The sequence below is a fragment of the Euprymna scolopes genome, chromosome 13 (genome assembly GCF_053919585.1).
Source record: "Euprymna scolopes isolate OS-2025 chromosome 13, ASM5391958v1, whole genome shotgun sequence".
NCBI classification, from domain to species: domain Eukaryota; kingdom Metazoa; phylum Mollusca; class Cephalopoda; order Sepiida; family Sepiolidae; genus Euprymna; species Euprymna scolopes.
The window spans coordinates 22,979,890-22,997,700 of NC_136494.1; the positions used below are offsets into that span (position 1 = coordinate 22,979,890).

A 17,811-nucleotide genomic window follows, 5' to 3' on the forward strand; every position below is an offset into this window, starting at 1 on the left:
CGGTTGTTGCTGATAATTATTTTCTTTTAAATTTTATATAAAATGCTGTGTTTGTCGAGGATTACAAACTCTTTCCTTCCTGAAAAGCAATGCGTATCAAACCGACAAGTTACACCATTTTCTGTTGAATATACGACATAATCACATTGATATTCCCGGCTCTCATTAGCTCACTGAAATTAAGCAACGTTGACACTGGTCATAACCAGACGGTTGATAATTTGGGAATATTAGGAATTTTCTCTAAGAGAACTGCAAAAATCGTATCTCGTGATATCCTCTGTCTGGAAACACGAGCGACTGATAACCCAAGAAACTTTCTGGTGCAGAGGAAACCGGTTGAATCCAGCTAGGTTTTGCCGTTTTGCTAGCATTTTTTTAAATTCTATTTTGCTGATATTACGGGAGGGATCACGCAGACATGATGTATACCTCAAGCGTTTTTCATTTTACTTTTCTGAAATCAAAAGCCCCATGTCTGGGGTGGCACTTGATTTATGTCTAAGGTATTCAGTTCAGCTTCTCTCCTACTTTCCCCACCCCTAAATATACAAGCTTCCTGGCATAAAATCATCGAGTTTGCAAAGAGAAAGGAAACAAAAGCTATAATGCCAATCATGCTTTGCAAAATCAAAATAACAATTTTTCCTCGACGAAATAACTAAACCAGACACCAAGAATTATTTATAATATAAATCTCACCTGCTCGTTTAAATAAATATATATATATATATATATGTGTGTGTGTGTATGTATGTCTGCCTGAAACTTTCCACAGCCGACGGATTTTCACCAAATCAGTATCGTTTTGACGCTCAACCCCTCGGACGACAAATATCGAACACTTGGCTAAAAACATTAATTGCTTCACCCTCAATTGGGAAGTTTTCTACAGGGAGGGGTATCAAAAAGTCGTTTCTTTATATATATACGTTTACACAGGTGACATTTATATTATAGATTACGAAGAATAATTTGCCCGGTGGACTAATTCGGAAAAAAAAAAATAGTTTTTTTTTTTCTTTTTAAATAAATACAAAAAGGTTTTCTAATATGAATATCAACACACACACACACACACACACACACACACACACACACACACACACACACACAAATCATAGGAGTATAGATTGATTATGTTTTTTGATGAAATGATCGACGTTCAGTGTTCATTTTGGAAGGTTGCCTATGCAACTGGCGAGTATCTATTTCAAGGTTGATAAAAGTTCACGCATCGGCCATTCAAATCTTTTCTTTCATGTTTCTTTCGTTAGATTTCATTTGTTCCTGGCTGTTTTCATTAACTTTATACGATGGAAACTTTATGCAAAAGAAAAACAAAAAACACACACACACAAAATGACATGCATGTTAAACATTATCTTAGAAAACAGTTATGTAAATAATGTTAACAATTCCGATGCATTCGATTGCTATTAGTCAGGTAAAAATACAATGAAAAAACGCGATAGAACATCTATTTAGCAGATTTCGTATTTGTGTGTGTTAAAGATGAAACTAAGATATTACTTCTGTTACTATAATCATAGCAGGGCGCGTGGAAATTCCACGGTAGTTTTAAAATGTTTAATACACATAAACAAAAAATAGCATAAATTACGACGAATTTAATACATTTTTTTTTTTTTTTTTTTAGAAAACACTTTTTTAACCTCTTAAAGGTAAAAAGAATTTACATTTAAAAATTATATTTTTTTCAATGAAAATTCCACACGGAATATTGTTTTTCTGAGTGTTTTAATATAAATTATAAAGAAACAGATGCCATTTCACTTGCACATTTTTTTTTAAATTATGAAAAATCTGTAATAAAACGAACTTAGTTTCCTCTCAACATAACCCTTCATAAAATAAAATAGCTAATTTGAAACCATAACAACACAGCCATGTTTTCTTGTTTTGAAAACTTTTGGAGAGGAAATGGTTTTAATGATGTATAACTGATAAAGAGCAACTATAAAGGGAGGCAATTCGTTTCTCATTAATGTTTGAGATGAAGTTTTTTTTTCTGCTTTTTTTTTTGTAACACCGTACGTCGGACAAGTAAATTGATATTAATTTAATTTATTAGTATGGTCTCTTCATTCACAATTCAGTTTTTTTTTAAATTTTAGATAAATGTCGAGGCCAAGTTCGGTAGGGTGTAATGTAGCATTATTTTATTATGAAACCAAAGTGCCATACATAAGGACCTCATTTTTCTGAAGTGTAGTATTTGTTATACTGTTGTAAAACATCTGTCACAACGTGGAGTTTTTATAAAATATGTATGTCTGTTCAGAGTCAAAGAAATACTTTTTGTTTATACTTTTTTAAGTTTGGCTACAAACACATTCTCTGACTTTTTCTCTGTGTGTTCTTCGACTCTCGCTCTTTTCGCGTCCTCCGATTCCAGCTCTTTTTACGTCCTCCGATTCCAGCTCTTTTCGCGTCCTCCGATTCCAGCTCTTTTTACGTCCTCCGATTCCAGCTCTTTTCGCGTCCTCCGATTCCAGCTCTTTTTACGTCCTCCGATTCCAGCTCTTTTCGCGTCCTCCGATTCCAGCTCTTTTCGCGTCCTCCGATTCCAGCTCTTTTCGCGTCCTCCGATTCCAGCTCTTTTCGCGTCCTCCGATTCCAGCTCTTTTCGCGTCCTCCGATTCCAGCCCTTTTCACGCCCTCCGATTCCAGCCCTTTTCGCGCCCTCCGATTCCAGCTCTTTTCGCGTCCTCCGATTCCAGCTCTTTTCGCGTCCTCCGATTCCAGCTCTTTTCGCGTCCTCCGATTCCAGCTCTTTTCGCGTCCTCCGATTCCAGCTCTTTTCGCGTCCTCCGATTCCAGCTCTTTTCGCGTCCTCCGATTCCAGCTCTTTTCGCGTCCTCCGATTCCAGCTCTTTTCGCGTCCTCCGATTCCAGCTCTTTTCGCGTCCTCCGATTCCAGCTCTTTTCGCGTCCTCCGATTCCAACTCTTTTTGCGTTCTTCGAGTCTCGCTCTTTTCATTATATAATTCCAATGAAGTTGAGATACAGAATATAAATATGAAATACAAAGTCTAAAGTGAAAAAGACGAAGGAAAAGTTTCTGAAAGTTACACACGTTTATATATATATATATATATATATATATATATATATATATGTATGTTTGTGTGTGATAATATAAAAAGCATGACGTGGATGGTAGACAGACCTATAAATAAATATGAAGCTCATAGTATTGATTGATAGATCGATAAAGATATGAATAGAATAAGATGTATAAATAGAACGAAATAATTAGCTACAGCGACAGGTGTACAAAGACGCAGTGTGTGTGTGTGTATGTATATATATATATATATATATATATATATATATATATATATATGATGTCACTTTGTGTGTGCATGTGTGAGAGTTCTTATGCGTTCCGAATCAACTTATATAAATTTCGCGCGAAAGTAACTTATAGGTCTGGCAGTGGTTTTATATATTTTTTGTACAGAAATTCAGTCGATAAGTATCGGAAAGAAAAAATAAATAAATAAATAAGTACTTAAAAACGATTTTTAAGTCTTTCTCTCTTATAGTTAAAAAACGAATTTTTACAGGAGAATATTTTACGTTAAACTGGTCATTTTATTTTAATTTTTTTTCTTATTGTTCATTTTACGATGAAAGAAGTAGCATTTAAAATCGCCGCAAATCATTTCTTAATTTGAGTGTATTAAAACTAAATATTCATTAGAAGTGTTTTTTTTTTGTTTTTTTTTTTGTTAAAAACATTTATTGCCAATCCCAAATATCAGCTGACGTGGTACTGTAAACAAACACGGATTTCAACAATATAATTTTTTTTTCTATTTTTTATTTATTTTTTTTTTTTGTAAATTAGTTCCCCGGGCAAATTATTTCTCATAGTATATAATAAAAAATAGACGATTGATTTTCTAATACAGTAAAAACCCCGGGATACGGTGGCTCTCGGATAGTTTTTGTTCAGGTTACGAGTTGTAATACGATGATGTGCCCCTGGTTACGGTAGTCACCCCTCCTTACGGCCTTATTTATACTGTGATTTTATTATATACATGGGTATTATATACTGTACTGTATTTTGTTATTAATTTTTAATGCCGTATCCCGGGGTTCTACTATAATACATGCACAATGTGCATAAATTAAAATAAGCGTGGTGAACGATTGGGCAACACCGAGCGTCCAGCTGGTATATACATATATAATAAATTTTTGTATTTTATTCTTGCTGGGGAAGGGGCATCATGCCGGATACCAAACATTTAGCCGCTATATCGTACATTTCACCTTATTTTTTTTTACCGTCTATTTAAGTAGAATTGTTTTTGTTTCTTTTGCTCTCGGTTCACCATGTCAGGTAATTTTGACCTTTTTTTTAGTAAATGTCGTTCTAATTACAGGATGTGTGTACACACATGCACACACACACATATATATATATATATATATATATATATGTATGTGTATATAAGTATAAATGTGTATGGCTGTATACCATAGTATATACTTGCGCGTATGAAGGTATGGGTATCTATTTATCAATCAGTATATATGCAAGTATGTACCTGTTAAAATTATGTGTGTGCATATATGTATGTATCTGAATATGTGTGCATGTGTATCAATATATACAGATGTGTAAATATATTTATATGCGTATCTCGACTGAATATTTATTTTATTAACTTGTACTTGGTACCCAATTTATATACCGTATACACATATACATAACGGCAGAAGTAGTTACGTTTTCTTTTTTAACTAATATATATATATATATCCGTGTCGCGACAAGACTGACCTAAATTTCCAATTCCTCCGATTGTGCCGTACCGAATTTACCAAATCCCAATTGGAGGTTTGTTTAACGATCGAGTCTGGATCGACAAAGACCCTCTTTTGAGGAGGACATAATAAATAAATAAGTAAAAGCCCGTCAGAACGACGTACACAACAGCACAGTTCGCTCTCGACTAATACGACGACAGTCGCGATAAATCAGACCGCGATGACAATGATTTTGAAAAAAAAAAAAATTTAAAATAAGAACTAAAATGGAACTCGTCTTTGGGGGCTGGCGGGGTTGCGTAGTTCTTTTCTAAAATTGAACAGAGAAAAAAAAAAAAGGAAAGAAAATGGAGCAGATTATTTGGGTTTTTTTTCTTTCGGTTTTTTTTGTGTGTTTTTTTTTTAATTTCTTAGAGCAGACATCTTGAAAAAAGAAAGAAAAGGCGTAAAGAAAATCGTTCTGCTAATGGAAATACGCGCGCGTCTATAACAGGCGCAAATGTTTAGCGATAGCGGAGTTACATGTGAAAAAAGCGATTGCCAGACTCAGCAAGCTATTTCTACTTCTGATTATACGACTACTACTGTTTCAATGCTTCGGCGTTCACGTGTATTTATGCTACTAAGAGTAATAATCTCACTATTAATAAAATGTTCTCACCTCGTTCCTCTGAGTGTTTCTCACCGTACGTAACGTTTTCTTTTTTTATTTTTTTATTTATTTAGCCATAATCGATTATGCATTGAAATAGAAAATAGACTAGCATACCAAACCGATTAAAAAAAAAATCCAATTTAAAAAAAATAATGTACGAAAATAAAATAGTTAAAAAAAAAAATACAAAACGAAACTAAATACTTTCTAGCAATACTGGGGAGTTACAGCTATTTCACACACACACACACACACACACATTATATATATATATATATATATATATATATATATATATATATACTAGCAGGATGCCTGGCATTGCCCGGTCATGCAGATTACGTATTTATTATCATAGACAATCCTTCATCGATTATGTGCCTAATATATGGTTGTGAGATATATGTGTGCGTGTGGGTGTGTGTATATATATATATATATATATATATATATATATATATATATATATATATAATGACGGGTGCCATCAGCTAGAATCGAAACCAAAACATACAAATATTCAACCTAATTCCTTAGCCTTTGAGTCATGCCCCTACGCATGCGCGCGCGTGTATATGTGTATAAGTTACTCACATGAAATTAATATACGAAAGTATAGATTTATGCGTAAACTTTAAGTATTTATTTCAAAAGTGCTCAATACGTAGGTAGAGCTAGTTAGTAAGTTATATGCAGTGTAGGTTAATCGCCATAACATTTTATAACTTATATATATAATTTACCTGCTATTCCTTTATTAAAAGACAGAATTACCCGATCGTCGAAGACAAGACGCAAACAAGGTCCACCGAGTTTTATTAATTTATTATTTCATATGAAGTTAATTCTTGTAGCTAAACGGTGTTGACCAGTAGCCACTTTATGGTGTGCTGAAACATTGTCGACGTCATGTCAGCGGTTGGACTTTGGGGATAATATAAAAAACAAGGGTACCGGATCCAAACAATCTAGCGAACAGTAATTTGGTTCCTGATTTTTGCGATTAAATATACTGTAATACAAAAATAACATGAATAATATATAAAAAAAATAATATATTACAACGTGGTTTTAGTTTGTGTCGTTTTAAATATATTTAAAAAAAAAAACAGTAAAATATTTCTCAAATAGCCAATAAATAATAAAATCAATGTATTTGCACGAAGGTTTTTTTTACAATTGTTTTTTATACATAGCATTTTCTCAATGTTTGCATATAATGCAACGTTCTACAGTGTTTATTTTTTATAACTGCATACTAAATATTTAATTTACAAGCAGTATGGGTTTTTTTTTTTTCAAATAAAATATTGTAACAAATTCTCACCTCATAATGAGGCATGCAGTAGATTTTATTGCGATTTTAAAAAAAATGTCGACGCCATGAAAAATAACTTTCGAAATTATTTTATTGCGCATCTTACATCGCACGAAACAATTTATTTTTATTGTCATTAGAACAAATTATCTCAGATTATTCCACTAAGAAAACTAGAAACAAATTACTATTCACAGGTCTAAGTAAACCTATGTACTTTTTTTCTAACTTATTCCGGGTTTAAAATTCTGGTGTCATATTCGGCCGCCATGATAGCGTATGAAGTTTCACCATTATCCATTTCCTGATTTTGTTTATTCAATTCGCAATGTTCATTTTTAATTAACTGTTATCGAGGTTTTTAATGTTTTGTTTTTTTTTAAGTTGTATAGTTAAATTTTATTACAACAGATTTGTACTTAAATAAAATTACTTGATGCAAATTTTGATTAATTAATAATTTAGGTTGTGTTTTAATCTATTTATACAATTGTCGTTTGTGGCTACCAAAACTTCATATATTTTGATTTGCTACGAATTGTTAGAAAAATGACTTTCCATTCAAGAGTTTGTTGCCAAATTTCTTTAAATTTTCGAACGGTTTCTAAGTCATTATTTTTTCTCAAAAGTTTGGAGAGAAATTCCTCATTGATACATTTATTTTTGTTACTACCCAGAGTGCCCCTTTCTGGGGAGCTGGTTCCCCTCCACATTAAAATCCGACCTTGTCTAACTCTGTCCTCGTGGGGAGAGAATTAAACAGAAAAAAAATTAACAAAATATTAAAATGGCTAAGTTGTTTGCCAAGAAAATGAAATGCATTTTGGTTAATTTATTTTCTTTTTTTGTTGATTCAACAATTTACTTTATTTTTTATATGATTCAACAATTTCCTGTAAATGTGTTATTGCATTTTTAACTATAGAATATTCTAAATGTTAGTCCCCCGATAACGGAGGGATTAGACCTAGTAATTCACTCCTGTTCCTCTGTTCGCAATTTTCTCTGCGCGGTAATCGAGAAATACCATCTAGTAAGTCGCCTTAAGGAATGTTTGCTCGTACCTTCAACTGGGAATAAGCTTAAGCTTCAGGTTTTCGGCGTATCTTTCGAAGTCTCACTTTGGCTGCTCTAACCGCCTGTGTTTATGGTTTACTCTAGCCCGTTATATTATGTTCAGGGACCCGGATGTAATTATAAGAGAAATGTTCAAACGATTTATATTAGACAAAATCGACTAAACTGTTATTTCTCGCCTTAGATGCTCTGAGATATTTGCCGTTCTTATTTTAGTAGTGCTAACTTTGTTTGCTTTTAAATCGGCAACGAGATCAATAGTACTACGTCAAAGAATTTTATAAAATTTAAACTATCGAAATACGTAGCCGTTAAATTTACGTATGTCTCCGAAAATGTAAGCCAGATATACCCATATTGAACTAAAGGCGGGTTATTAAAAACATTTCTGTATTAGCAGGGCGCCTGGCATTGCACGGTCGGAAAATACGCTTAAATATGATAGTTTGATTAATTCTGATTTCATATTTATTATATTGGACCCAATATATAGTAATGATTTAAAAAGTTAAAAAAAAAAAAAAGAGAATTGAAACCAAAACGTTTAGCTTATGATTTATTTTTTTCCCTCTGCCGTTAACGATTGAGCTATAAAGACATGTTTACTGCAAGGCTAAAAATTAAAACATGAACTTTTAGCTACTACGTTATGCATGCATATTCTTAATGCCGTCATTGGAGATTCACCTGGCAAATTCTATTTTTTTATTTTAATTTTTACTCTTTTTGTACCGATTTTTCCAGGCTTAAACCTAAGTATAATGTTCCACATAGGTTCAAATACCGTTTATATATATATATATATATATATGTATGTGCGTGTGTGACTGTGTACATTTCCCTACGCAATAATTCTGTCAATTTTTAGTCTACATACTCGAAATTTGATATACAGGGTACTGAGATTTGGGAACATCGATGTGATCGGTTTTTTGCCAGAAATTTGGCGATTGAGGGTTCGAAGTTAAACGATTTGACCTTTGAGAACTCTACCAAACTCCTCCGACAATTTTGGGTCTCCACACTGTAAATTTTAGATATAGGTTCATTGGGCATGGATCTAACTTAATAATTCGATTTGAGCCCAAAATAATAAATTTTAAGGGGTCATAATAGGGGGTCAGTTTTAAAAAATTGACCGCTTTTTTTTTGCTCAGCATACACCTCCAAACACTCGGGCAACGCCGGGCACCCATGCTAGCAATTAACTAAAGATAATCCTATGAGAAAACCGAAAAAAAAAACACTAACAGAGAATTAATTAAAATGAGTGGAGTAAAGAATATGCAAAATAGCTAGATCTTTTTCTAGTGAATGCAATTCCACGACCCATATTTAACAAAGTTGTATTTTCTTTTTAAAGTGTAGTATCTGTTCTAATGCTTCGCTTAAGTTAATTGGTCGGTGGTCAATATAGGGGGAATCCTTCATACTTCGACGATTCCGTTTCTTTTTTTTTATACTGCCAGACTGCTCTATTTTTGCCATTGGTTTAAGGGAGCTGACTATCCCCCACATTAAAAACGACCTTGTGTCACACTTGCGGTCGTGGGGAAGCAAATATTTACCTAAATAAATAGGAAAAAAGTGAGTTTAATATGAACATCAATACACACACACACACACACACACACAAACCCTCCCAAAAAACTGAAATTTATAGGATTATAGAATTTAAAGAACTGGTGTGTCAACGTGGTTATGTCGTATTGTTATTGAATTAACGAAGGAAAGCGGCGTTAAACCTGGCCATTACAATATAATTGGCAATTTAGTAATATTGGGTGTTGTATGTGATCTTCGTTTATCTCTATTTGTCTCCTTCCTACTGGAATCAACCAATGCCGACTCAGGAGATGTGGTTGGGGATTTCGCAGCCACACTTACAAGATCTATCCATTGTCTCTTGAAACTGAACGGACGCCATCGATGCCTCCGTTCAGTCTCGAAAGACAAAGAATACTCCTTGCAAAGGGCAGCTGCACGTGTAAATTGAGGCAAGGGTTGCGCAATCATCAACCACACCTCACCTGAATCGGCACTGTTTGGACCCAGTGGTAAGGAAAAGTCCAGGACAACTGGAAACAAATGCTGAGATAAGCGGACAGCGCATACGGCACCTAGAATTCCCAAATGGGCACCCATTTAGTATTGACCAGGTTGAACGTTGTTTAACTTCGGTGATCCAGCGGGAACCGGTGTTTCAATATGATTATGCCGGACGCCATGGCATGCAATGTTTTGAATATTATCTTGAATATTATGCTCACAACCTTTCGGCCGTAACCTCCGACTTTCTCTAAGCGCACCTTGTCGATATCAGGGAATCTTTTTGGCGAAATTGGGAATCTGCACAGAATTTCGAACGGAACCTTTATGTAATGCAGAGGAAGTATGTTCTCGGCCCGTTATTCATGAGCGGGTAAAAGTTATAAATAACTAGCGATTGCATTAATATCGCCTACGCTGAGTATTGAACCATTAACACATAAAAGATTGTTCGTTAAAACTGAACTTTTTAGATGCTAGACACATAAATCTAAAAGGGTTTTACCCAAAGGAATATATAACACCTTTCCTAACAGCGTTAGTGACTTCAGTAGGTTGTCTGGTTCATCCAGCAGTAAGTGTACTTTAGATAAATACCTGGTTGTACTGTTGTTGATATCGACTCGGATACGAGTTCGTGCGATAAGTATATCGAAGATGTCAGTTTTCGTAAACAGTCAAATATGGCGCGCATGGAAGCGAACATGATTGAATGTGAAAACGTCACTGTAGGCAATGTAAGAAACGAAATTTGATATATATATTTTTTGAGGGGGTGGGGGAGAACTGCACGCGTCTCTTCCGGTGATTGTTCAATTTTAGCGATATTAGTTCAGATACTGAAAACATTATATAACCTTTTTTTATAATCTATATATTATGTAAGGTGTTTACAGGAGAGAGAAAAATGTATGAACGAAAGTGTTGCTAGATTAGAACATGTATTTTACAAAAGGAGAAAAACGGTTCATCTATTGCGTACGTATGTAAGATGGCCGCTGATATTGAATAACGGAATTAAAAACCGCACTTCTCGTCGATTTTAAAATTACTTTGTATACGACAGACTTTTGCTCATCTATCTAGCAATCCTATAACTTCCCTTTCTATCTATTCTATACCTACCTACATATCTATCTATCGCTGTATCAATCTGCCACTCCTATCTATCTACGTATGTATGTACCTATCGCTTCTCTACCTATGTATGTATGTATGTATGTATCTATCGCTTCTCTATCTATGTATGTATGTATCTATCGCTTCTCTATCTATCTATGTATGTATGTATCTATCGCTTCTCTATCTATGTATGTATGTATATATCGCTTCTCTGTCTATCTATGTATGTATGTATCTATCGCTTCTCTATCTATCTATGTATGTATCTATCGCTTCTCTATCTATCTATCGCTTCTCTTTGTATCTATCGCTTCTCTATGTATCGCTTCTCTATCTATGTATCTATCGCTTCTCTATGTATGTATCTATCGCTTCTCTATGTATGTGTCTATCGCTTCTCTATGTATGTATCTATCGCTTCTCTATCTATGTATCTATCGCTTCTCTATCTATGTATCTATCGCTTCTCTATCTATGTATCTATCGCTTCTCTATCTATGTATCTATCGCTTCTCTATCTATGTATCTATCGCTTCTCTATCTATGTATCTATCGCTTCTCTATCTATGTATCTATCGCTTCTCTATCTATGTATCTATCGCTTCTCTATCTATGTATCTATCGCTTCTCTATCTATGTATCTATCGCTTCTCTATCTATGTATCTATCGCTTCTCTATCTATGTATCTATCGCTTCTCTATCTATGTATCTATCGCTTCTCTATCTATGTATCTATCGCTTCTCTATCTATGTATCTATCGCTTCTCTATCTATGTATCTATCGCTTCTCTATCTATGTATCTATCGCTTCTCTATCTATGTATCTATCGCTTCTCTATCTATGTATCTATCGCTTCTCTATCTATGTATCTATCGCTTCTCTATCTATGTATCTATCGCTTCTCTATCTATGTGTCTATCGCTTCTCTATCTATGTGTCTATCGCTTCTCTATCTATGTGTCTATCGCTTCTCTATCTATGTGTCTATCGCTTCTCTATCTATGTGTCTATCGCTTCTCTATCTATGTGTCTATCGCTTCTCTATCTATGTGTCTATCGCTTCTCTATCTATGTGTCTATCGCTTCTCTATCTATGTGTCTATCGCTTCTCTATCTATGTGTCTATCGCTTCTCTATCTATGTGTCTATCGCTTCTCTATCTATGTGTCTATCGCTTCTCTATCTATGTGTCTATCGCTTCTCTATCTATGTGTCTATCGCTTCTCTATCTATGTGTCTATCGCTTCTCTATGTATCGCTTCTCTATCTATGTGTCTATCGCTTCTCTATGTATCGCTTCTCTATCTATGTGTCTATCGCTTCTCTATGTATCGCTGCTCTATATATGTCTATCGCTTCTCTATGTATCGCTTCTCTATCTATGTATCTATCGATTCTCTTTGTATCTGAACTCGAAATTGCAGTATTGCTTCTATCCTTTAGACTATATTCTCAAATGAATGCTATTTTCACATTGTTTCAATCTCCAGTCTTCTTCAGATCAATTTTGTCAAACGCTGAAATCTTTCTATTTAGCACAGAATAACGAACGGAATCTTTTCTTTCATCCATGAGAAGGGAACGGCTTCGTTCTATCAGCTATGACTGTAAGAATCCTAAGTTATTCGAAATTGCAATTCAGTGTCTTCCGATCTCCTGATTAAATCATGACGTAATGGATAAAGTACTTTGTCTATTCAATAGTGGGGTTGCCCTCATTTGAAGGTTGAACTTTCAATCTTACTTGCGAGCGACACGCAAAAACACATATTTGAATTACTTAGAATTTCTACCCAGACATGGCTGAGGGAACGAGAGCATTCTACCCCCGTGAAGTAAATAGGTTCCGTTTAGAATTTTGTGCGGATTTTCGACTTGGATAGAAAAGTTTCAGTGTTAAATAAGAGACACCTGAAGGTCGTGGGTTACATCTACAATGTAACTGAGAGTAAATCTTCTTTGATTTACAGAAGACAAGTTCAACATTTTTGCATTTTCGCAGCAGCTGTTACGTTCTCGCTGATACAAACCGTTGGGTTTCTCTGAGAATTCAATAAGGCATTAAAAGTAAGGATGCGCATATATTTTTATAAAGTTAAATATTTTCATATGATTTTCCGTACAGGAGTCACTCGTACGGTAATTAACCGATCATTATGAATTTTAGGCACAGATGCGAGGTGCAAGGTGTCAAAATGTGGGCTACACTTAATTTTATGCAAAGGGGGAGGAAAGAATAAGGTGGAAGCTATTCGTAAAATTCATGGTCCACTTGTATATATACATATTATTGAGATAAATGTTATCGAAAAGCACGGAATTCTTTTGTTTCACTATCTTTTTATAAATAATTTTAAAAAATCTCTAGGATCGTAAATTTAAATTATTTAATATGTATATATGTATAAAAAGAAATGATATATCTATCAATGAGACCCCCCCCCGTTTAAAATTGTCCGCTCACCTAATTCTTAATAAGCCATCGCGTGATTGTGACACACACACACACAGCTGCCAACTGTCAATACGACGATTCTAGGTTCAATCCTTGGCTTGGGAGAGATGCTAGTCTAGCGGCACTGATGAGTTGTGATACAACGAAACAGGACTGTATGTTGATGACTACAAATATATATATATATATCAATTCAAAACGTAATTTTTATAATTCTATTTTAGGAAATAATATGCCTGAGGATGATGGAAGTATTCCGATCGAAAGCGCTCGTTTAACAAACATATGGATCCGACCTAAATCTTTAAAAAAAATCACAAAAAGATTTATTCCGAGATTGGAGAAGGTAAAAAATCTGCGAAACAAAAGAATTCCGTGCTTTTCAATAACATTTGTCTCCATGAAAATAGGCTGAATATATATATATATATATATATATATATATATAGGAACTTTTTGTGCGATATTCTTCACTATACACTGGAAAACGACTGGGCCGATTTTTTATGATATTTCGCACAAAAGTACTTAGTATACCTGAAAGCTATCTTTGATAGGTTTTGTATCAGAACCTTCAATATATATCAATAATCGAATTGATCCGATGAAAGAAGGAACCGGCGATTTTGATTAAGGTTAACACCTTACACAGCCTGGCATTACAAGTGCATATGAGTAGCTTATACCACTCAAGCAGTAAGGCCCACCATATAAAATCAATAGTAGGTTCTTTGATATGGCAGGAGAGCGTTTGAAATGAATGATTCCATTTAGAACATTATTGAAGCATGATACTTATCTGCATTTTTAACTATAATTCAAGTCATGTTATATATATATATATATATATATATATATATATATATCTATATTTGATAAGGCGGGTGATAATTTATAATGCAAAATTAAAAATCCGTTTCATAAGGAGCACAACAAACTCAAATTGTACGATCGTTTCGGAAACGATGTTTTTTTATTGCGACAAACATTGAGTTTAAGGACAATAATTGTAGCATATAGTTTTTTATGAAAACAAAGTCTCCTCATCAGCAAAATATTGGGTTTTTTGGGGTTTTTTTTTTTTAAATAAAAGACAAAATGATCAGTAGATCCTCCACAGTGAAATGTATTCTACAATGTATTGTGGACTATTTACTTCATGGTAGCAGGTGAAGCTTCTTCCCGGTTCATTGCGATGTTTCCCCAAGTAGAACAGGCAACCAGTCAATCTGATTTAAAAATGGTCAATTTAACCAATTGAAATAACAATAAAAACATGAATGGTTAAAACATTTGTTCAGCGTCATTTAATCCTTGACAACGTCTGGTCTCCATGCTAGTATGTATATTTTCTTTTTTGTTTGTCTGTTTGTTTGCAATATTTATGAATGGCTATTCTATATTTAAAATTTGATATTTTTTTAAGTAAATTAAAAAGGAATTTAGGTAGCATATTCGTACAGCTTCCCATTTTAAATTACAAGATTTCAGATTTGCAATAAACGGGACAAATATTACGAGACAAAAAAAAAATCCGTGTAATTGATTTTCCTTAAAATAATAACGATTGTTGATATAACGTAAAATATCGTTACATGTTGATTTTAATCTTGAAATGGGTACTCTACGCGCGCGCGCGCGTGTGTATATATATATATATATATATATATATATATATATGTACGGCATAATCGCGTTGACACACCGGTTCTCGTCAGATCACCGAAGTTAAGCAACGTTGAGCCTGGTCAGTATCAGATGGGTGACCATTTGGGAATTCTAGGCGCTGTATGTGCTCTCCGTTTATCTCGGCATTTGTTTCCAATTGTCGTGTACTTTACTTGTCACAGGTATTTAACAATGTCCTCTCAGGAGAGGTGTGGTTGGAGATTGCGCACCTCTTGCCACAAAAATTTCACGCGTGGGTGTCCATAGTTAGTCCAAGACTGAAGGAGCCTGCCTATATATATATATATATATATATATATATAATTCGTCTACAAATTTTTGCCTACGAAATTCTGTCCGTTTTCGTCTACACCCATGAAAATACATATATAGGGTATTCGAACCCATGCGAAACTTTATATTTGGGTTTTAGCCGGTGAAAAAAAAGGGGGATTTGCGAGATGGAGGTCGAACGAAAGCATTACGAATATGCAAGCATAACGTAATAGCTATTGGTTCATGTTTATTTTTAGTCTTGCAGCAAACATGTCTTCATAGCTAAGGTATTAACGCCAAAGGAAAAAGTAAATTTTGGTTTCTATTCTCAGTTGTGGCGCACGAGTCGCTTTTTTCTTTTTTAACTTTTTAAATCATTACTATGTATTGAGTGCAATATAAAATAATAATAAATATGAAATCTGCTTTAATAAAAAAATATAATATTAAAGTGTATTCTACAACCGGGAAATGCCAGGCGGCCTCCTAGTGTGTGTGTATATATATATATATATATATATATATATATATATATAATGATTTTTGAGGGTCGTTCTAAAGTAATGTTCAATTCATTGCTACGTTTGTAAAGTCGACGCCCGAATCTCGTGCTAGTGTGACTTTCTCGTGTCCCTCGTGTGTATAATGTTGGTGGTGGTGTGTGGGGGGTGGCGGATTAAGTACTGCCGCGGTCTGTAGAATCGGTTAGTTTCAAATGTCCGTGGGAACTGGTATCTTAACGCTTAATTCCAGAAAACCCATTCGAGTTTTGTCACAATGGCACGTCATCAAACTGAGCGATTTTTATTTCACTCTCATTCCCACTTTGGCCCCAAACAAAATCCTTATCAATATTGTTACTATATACTAGAAAATGTATTTAAATGAATAAATGCGATGTTTTTGTGTTTAATTACATATCACATGATCTAGGGCTTCGTTACATGCTTGAAAACACAACTTGGTACTTATCACCGTAGCGAGCAAATCTCTCAACTATAAGGTGTAGCATGCCAGTCTCAACCAGTATCTAGGCGCCATATCTCGTAGGTGATCGACCTCTTGATCTGTTTTTCGCTGAAACCTTTGTGATTTCTTTACATGGCTGAAGAATGGTAATCGAGAAACATGGTCGCCCCATGTTTATCTTTTTCTTATGATTTTCCGAATGGATTTCTAAATCTGATATCTATTCTCTGACATCTGCATGTCTTCGTCTATATCCCAACGATACGGTAAGAATAATTCCTAAATATTTAATTTCAAACACCGTGCTTTTTATTTAATTGGAATTCTTTATTGCGATGAAGATTTATTAATTTATTTTATTGCGGACCATTATCCGTGCCGAATGGTGTGTTTATATACAAATACTCATTTCAATAAGAAATTCCAATTAAATAATATATATACCATTCGGTACGGGCCTAACCATGGAAGATCAGATAATAAATAAACGTGGATTTATAAGACCAAAAAATCATAACCTTATCGCCCTTCGACGGCCATGGCGCAGTGGATAAAGACGTTGATTCTCTACGGTTCCAGGTGAGAGTTGTTTGAATATAGCGGTTTCTCTCCTACCCAAAGCCGGCCAGATGCTTACTTGGCCTAAACGTGGTGAGGCAACAACTATGGATGCCAGTAATTGCTGAGGATGCAGTTAGGAGATTCTGACTTCCCATCCTGTCACGGTTACCATCTGACGAAGGCCAGAGGAATAGTTGACCGGAACGTCGTGAAACATCTAAGGAAAAATGAGGATAATAGTCAACAATTACTAAATTAACTGTGCTTTTTATCGTGATTTGCTAATTTTTTTGTCCATTAATTACCATCAAAACGGCTTACTGATAATTTAATAAAACATTTTTAAATAATATATATATATATATATATATATATATATATGAGCAACTAATGGCAAGAAAGCACATGTTTTATATCTATTTTCATATAATTTTACCTGTTCATAGTAAATTTAGGAGTGGTGTTCATTTGTAATTTCATTGTCCTATTCTCTCTCTCTTAGCTCCCTTTCTATTTCTTCATATATACATACCTGGCATAAAGTACTTTGATAACATCTACACACTCTATTGTTTTTACTCGTTTCAAATTGCTCAATAAATCTATATGCCTCAGTATATATTTTTCTATTATCAATATTTTCCCTCTTGTATCTACGCTCAATCTGCACGTCGAGATTTTTTTTATATCGAAAAGTCTATATTTAAAGAATCTTATGTACTTGTTTGAACCCCTTTATATATATATATATATATATATATATACTAGCAGGAGTTACCCGGCATTGCCTGGGTGATCGCCCCCCTTCCCACTCCGAGGGGTAACAAAAACTGTTACCCCTCTGGATTTA

General features: G+C 34.3%; 1 protein-coding gene and 1 pseudogene across 1 annotated transcript in view; both read left to right on the top strand.

The window, feature by feature from the left end:
* The window catches only part of LOC145291948 (semaphorin-2A-like), a 1,232,857-nt gene that overhangs the window by 67,547 nt on the left and 1,147,499 nt on the right, over positions 1–17,811 (top strand). The window lies entirely within an intron of this gene.
* LOC145292643 (5S ribosomal RNA) lies at positions 15,166–15,282 on the top strand (annotated as a pseudogene).